Here is a 6,000-nt window from a genome sequence, read left to right as displayed (position 1 = left end):
ACTTTTTAAAGTACATTTTCTTACATAGAAAAATACATATAAGATATCAGCAGTTAAGATATCTTATATGTATTTTTCTATGTAAGATACATGTATACACAAACTTACAAAAATGTGATTCTGATTTATGTATAATTTACTATCTTCTTAGGGGTGTTAGGAACGTTCTCCACTCTGAAGCATTTTTTAAACCTTGACCGTTAAGGGGCGTGACTCAATGGCAGAGCGTTTGCCTGGCATGCCCAAATTGTGGGTTCCTTTCTTCCTTCAGTTCTCGTTTTTTATTTTCCATTTTTGCTAACATACTAAACACTTCGGTAAACATTCCTACTAGGAAGACTGAACTCTTCTCTCTGACTTCTAGAACTTTCAGGGCCTGGTACTGTGGGACTATAATGCGAGCTGTTAGAGAGCAGAGGCAGAACAGGAACAGCCTAGGATACAGAGGGAATTCAAGGGCATCCTGGGTAACTTAGCATGATATCTGAAGATTTAAAAGCAAGGGGTTGAAGAGCTGATTCAGCAGTTAAAAATGCTTACTCCTCCAGAGGGCCGGCTCCCAGCACCCATATCGGGCAGCTCACAACAGCCTATAACTCCAGTTCCAGGAGATCTGAAGTCCTCTTTTAGTCTCCACAAACATTTGCACACGTTGTGCCCCTTCAAACACTCAGACACACACAGAGAGAAAATAAAATCTTAAAAAATAAACACAATCAAAAGCAGAAAGTGCTGGAGAGATGGCTCAGCAGTTAAGACCACTGGCTGCTCTTCCAGAGGACCCAGGGTCAACTCCCAGCACTCACAAGGTGGCTCACAGCCTCTTCTAGCTCTAAGCCTAGGGCTCCATGCCTCCTTCTGGCCTTCTTGGGCACTGTACACACATGGTATACAGACATACAGGCTCCCACGTACATATATACATAATTTTTTTAATTAAAGCAAAGAGAGGGCTCAGGACCTAGCATAGTGATCAGGTTCTTACCCAGCATGTGCAGAACTCCAGGTTCAATTCCCATGTTATGAAAAAAATAAAATAAAAATTCTACAACTAGGGCTAGAGAGAGATGGCTCAGTGGTTAGGAGCACTGACTGCTCTTCCAGAGGTCCTGAGTTCAATTCCCAGCAACCACATGGTGGCTCACAACCATCTGTAATGGGATCCGATGCCCTCTTCTGGTGTGTCTGAAGATAGCTGCAGTGTACTCATAAATAAAAATAAATAAATCTTTAAAAAAAAATTCTAGAACTAGACTTACAAAAAAAAAAAATCAAGAGGTAGAACCATTGAACTTTCCTTTTTAAAATATAGTTTTAAACTGGACATGGTGGCACACACTTTTAATTCCAGCACTCCAGGGGCAGAGGCTGACAGATCTCTGTGAGTTCAAGGCTAGCCTCAAGTTCCAGGACAGCCAAGGTTACACAGAGAAGCCCTATCTAGAATAAAAACTGATATTGATCTTAGCACTGAGCCGTCTCTCCAACCCAAACTGCCCTTAATCTGTAATATAAAACTATGGACCCAGCTTCCCATCAACCTACCCTCCCACATTAATTAATGTAATCATGGTCTTATTTACATATTACTCATTTGTTTAAGGAAGCCGGCCGTTGCCTGCTTATTGCCATTATGAAACTTTTCTGTGGCAAATGTTTCTTCCTCTTTTTCTGGGGGGTGGGGTGGGGTGTGAAGTTAGCTCAGGTTAGCTAGCTAGCTTCAAACTCACTCAGTACCTGAGGGTGACCTTGAGCTCCTGATTCTCCAGTCTCCCACTCCTGGGTACTGGGATTTACAGACATGCGTCACAGCACCACATCTGACTTTGTTAGTTTTCTTTTTCTTTCTGGGAGAGAGGAGAAGGAAAAAAGAGACTCACAGGCTGGCTGCAAACTCACCATGTAGCTAAGGCAGGTGGATCTCTGGAGTTCAAGCCTGATCTATAGAGTGAGTTCCAGGATAGCCAGGACTACACACAGAAACATCTACCTAGAAAAAACAAAAACTAAGAAAACATGGAATATTAGATATTACAATTAGATACTGCTGATATCCTCTAAAAGTCTCCATTGGCTTGTCCTATGGAAGACACTGGTCTTGGTTTTTTGTTTTGTTTTGTTTTGTTGTTGTTGTTTTTGAGACTGTGTAGGCCAGGCTGGCCTTGAACTCAGAGATTCGTCTGCCTCTGCCTTTCCAGTGCTGGGTCAAGAGCGTCTGGCAAAAGACACGGGTCTTACTAAATAAGCACCAATTAATTTCCCCATAGGATCACTCTAGTGGATGTCAGTGGAATCAGGGGCGGGGGAGGGGTGCACTCCATCTCTTTTCTTAGCTTACAAGACCCCTCAGGAAAGTGAGGATTCATAAAAAAAAAAAAAAAAATTTTTTTTTTTTGATTCATGAATCTTAAAACACACCTACCTTCAAATTTTACCTAGGGGAGACCACTTTGAGGCTTCCAAAATGCTGGAAAGGGGCCTACATGTGTCACTGATCCCTCTCTAGTGTCAATCTGGAAGATTCTCCTCTGCTTACAGTAAATCAGGGAGGGTGTTTAGCTAAACAGTAACACCTGAGCTTGGCCCTCACTGGGATCGCCTGACACCAAGGAGCTTTTACAATTTACAAGACACAGTGTCTGGTGTTTTCTGTCTCTAGTTGCTAAATTTCATTCTTTCCAGCAACTCCAAGTAATGAACATTAATTATTTTGGTTACTGAGATGTCAGTGTAGAAGGTGGGGCATCTGCCCAGACAGGTTCTCTCAGGGAGGTAATAGGTGAGAAAGGTAGTGCGAAGCTACTCGGGATCCCGGAAGGACTCGAGAGGCAGCGGCAGAAAGATTCAGATTTCAAGGTTATCCTTAGCTATAAAGCAAGTACGAGATCAGCCTGGATTAGATGAAACCCATCTGAGAGAAAGAGACAGAGACAGAGACAAAGACAGAGAAGATCCTGAGGGACCCTGCTCCTATGAACCAGGCCATGAACTGAAAACCCCACAAGATGCCTCATCTGCAAATTCTGGCTTAGTTGATACAGTGCAGTGCAAGCCTGGCACAAAAGACGGTACAAAAAATGTCTAATGCTTCTTATTCCAGCAGAGGCAGGAGGATCTTGAGAGTTCCAGGCCAGAGTGGGTTCAAGGCCAGCCCAAGACACACAGTAAAACCTTGTTTCAAAAGACACACTAGGGCTGATGATATAGCTCAGCAGATAAGAGGGGACTGCAGCCAAGCCTGAGGTCCTGAGTTCCATCCCAGGGACCTACATGGTAGAAGACCGTGTAGCATGCACGCACCCCAACAAAATAAATCAATCAATTCCAAAACAAAAATAAAGGCTAATTGTAGCTTTTTAAAAACAGAAACAATAGCAAAATAAAAAAGTTTATCAGTAGTTTCTTTTTGGCTGTTTGGTTTTTGTTGTTGTTTTTAAAGACAGGGTTTCTTTTGCATAGCCTTGGTCCTGGACTCACTCTGTAGGCCAGGCTCAAGCTCATAGAGAGCTGCCTGTCTCTGTCTCCCGAGTGCTGGGATTAAAGACTTTCACCCACACTGTTTCTGCCTCATAGCAGTTTTATAACATTGAAAATCCCAACAATTTGTATACAAAGATACCATGAAACAGTGCGATCTGTTGTGAATGTTACTGTGGGTGTTTACAGACCGAAAAGATATTTATAACGTATTACTGGACCAAAATGGTGGCAACCCTAGAGTTAAAGTGAGTTAAATTCATTTCTAAAAATCACATTTGCTTCCTTGTACTTTTATCTATTTATATGTGTATATGGTAAATGCATGTGTGCCTTTTGAGTTGGGGATGCGTTGATGACAACTGTTTTCCTGTATAGTTTTTTTTTTTTTTTAAATGTATATGTCATCTACATGTCAGTGCTCTCAGAAGCCAGAAGAGGAGGACACTGATCCCCGGGAGCTGGAGTTGCAGGTGGTTGTGAGTTGCCAGATGTGGGTGCTGGGAATCAAACTTGAGTCCTACAAGAGCAGAAGCCCCCTTAATAGCTGAGCCACCATGCCAGGCTAACACTTATATATATTACTAGTTGTTTAACAATATTTATTCTGTGTCATTTTATTATATGCATTTACATGCAAATATGGGGAGATGAAATGCTTTTGACTATACACTAAAACATTATGTCTCTCTGTGGAGTTTTTAGTCTTACCTATTTGATTTTCAACTTTTTCCCAATGTATCTGTGCTATGAAGAAGGAAAGAAAAGGTCAGGTGTGTATTGGCAGACACCTGTATTCCTAGCACTTGGGACAGGAAGTCAGATCAGGAATTCAAGGTCAACCTTGACTACATAGCAACTTTGTGACCAGCCTGGGCTTCCTGAGACCCTGGAGAAGGGGGGAGGAAGGACCTGAGGAAAGAGGAGAAAGGTGGTCTGGAGATATTTTCTCGGCATGTAGGAAGCCCTGGATTCTATCCCAGTACTTCAATGAAATAAACTACACTGCAGAAATGCGTAATATCCACAACGGAGGAAGTGGAACCCTGGCGTCTCCTCGGATCACTGTCCGCCAGCATTTTGCTGCTGTGACGTTCCTCTTCCGTGTGCCCAGAATCAGGGCCCTGGTAAAGGACAAGAGTCTTGGAAGAGAGTCTTGGACTCTGGGAACTCAAGAGCCCCCTCCCACCCTGTGTGGATTGGAGTCCGTTCCTTTCCCTGCTCTTAGGAGCCTATGCAGATTTCATAGGGCTCATCCACCACGGCTTCCTATGTGTTCCCCAGGCAGACTAGAACTCCAGTGATCTGGCTGTCATGCTTCTGAGATGACACACCCTGGCCGCCTTGGAGCAGGTGTGGGTGTCCCCCATTCCAGCCACCCACTGGGACACAAGGCACCATTGAAGGAATGTTTCTGCCACAGCTGGCCCTTTACCTTTGTAGCCTGTGAGTCACGCTGGTTTCACCCCATCTTCTCATTTTTAGGCAGTAAGGACACCTCCCTTCCACTCCCTCATGTCACAGTAGAAATGAATAAAAGCTACTGTGTGCTGTGGTGCTTATGTACCAAATAGCGCAAAAGGTGCGGCCTCCTTTAGACCTCCATGCACACTGGGAAGCAGGGATTTGTATCCCTACCTTATAGACGAGGTCACTGACTGACTTGGCACATAAGTCTGGCCATTTGCACACAAGACACTCTAGAACCTCTAGATCTCTCTCCCCCACACACTTTATCCCCTCTCCTCAATAGTTTGAAACAGGGCCTCACTATGTACCCCAAGCTGGCCTTGAACTTAGCTATTTATGTTGGTGTCTCACGAATGCTGGTTAGTTGCTCTACCACTGTATCCCCAGCCCTCTTTCTTACATTTTATTTTGGGACATGGTTTCTATATGTAGCCCAGGCTGGCCTTCAACTTTTGATCTTTCTGCCTCAGTCCTTTTATTTACTTGCTTTGATTCATCTCCCCCAACCCCCAAATGGTCTTGCTATGCAGACCAGGCTGGCCACAAACTCCCAAGATATGCCTGATTCTGTCTTGGAGTGCTGGGGTTAAAGGCATGTAGCATCACACCCAACCTTCATTACCTCCGTTTCTATATGTCAGGCTACTGGGTCTAAGTGATTTCCTGTTAGTCATTTGGAAGAGCAGGAAGCTGGCAAGGAAAAAGAAATAAACTTTGACTATTTCCTTGACACTAACCCTGTCCCCCAACTGTGCTCACAACCACCCTCATTCCCTAGTGTGCATTCTATATTACTCCAAGTACCCGAAGTCTTTTCTCTCTCTTCCTTCCTTTTTTAAAAACAGTACTTCCCTACAAAGTCTTGGCTAGCTTGGGGCTCCTTATGTAGACTAGGATGCCTCAAAGTCACAGAGCTCCACCTGCCTCTATTTCCCCAGAGCCAGGATTGAAGGCATGTACTTCCAGGCCTGGCTTCTAAAACGGTTCCTTGAATCTAGAAGAATGTCCCTTCTTGCCCTGTAGGCAAATTGTTCCCTCCCAAGTTTTTGTTGT

Source organism: Rattus rattus, chromosome 2 (assembly GCF_011064425.1).
Source record: "Rattus rattus isolate New Zealand chromosome 2, Rrattus_CSIRO_v1, whole genome shotgun sequence".
Classification (NCBI taxonomy): Eukaryota; Metazoa; Chordata; class Mammalia; order Rodentia; family Muridae; genus Rattus; species Rattus rattus.
Note: the sequence above shows the minus strand (reverse complement) of the source record.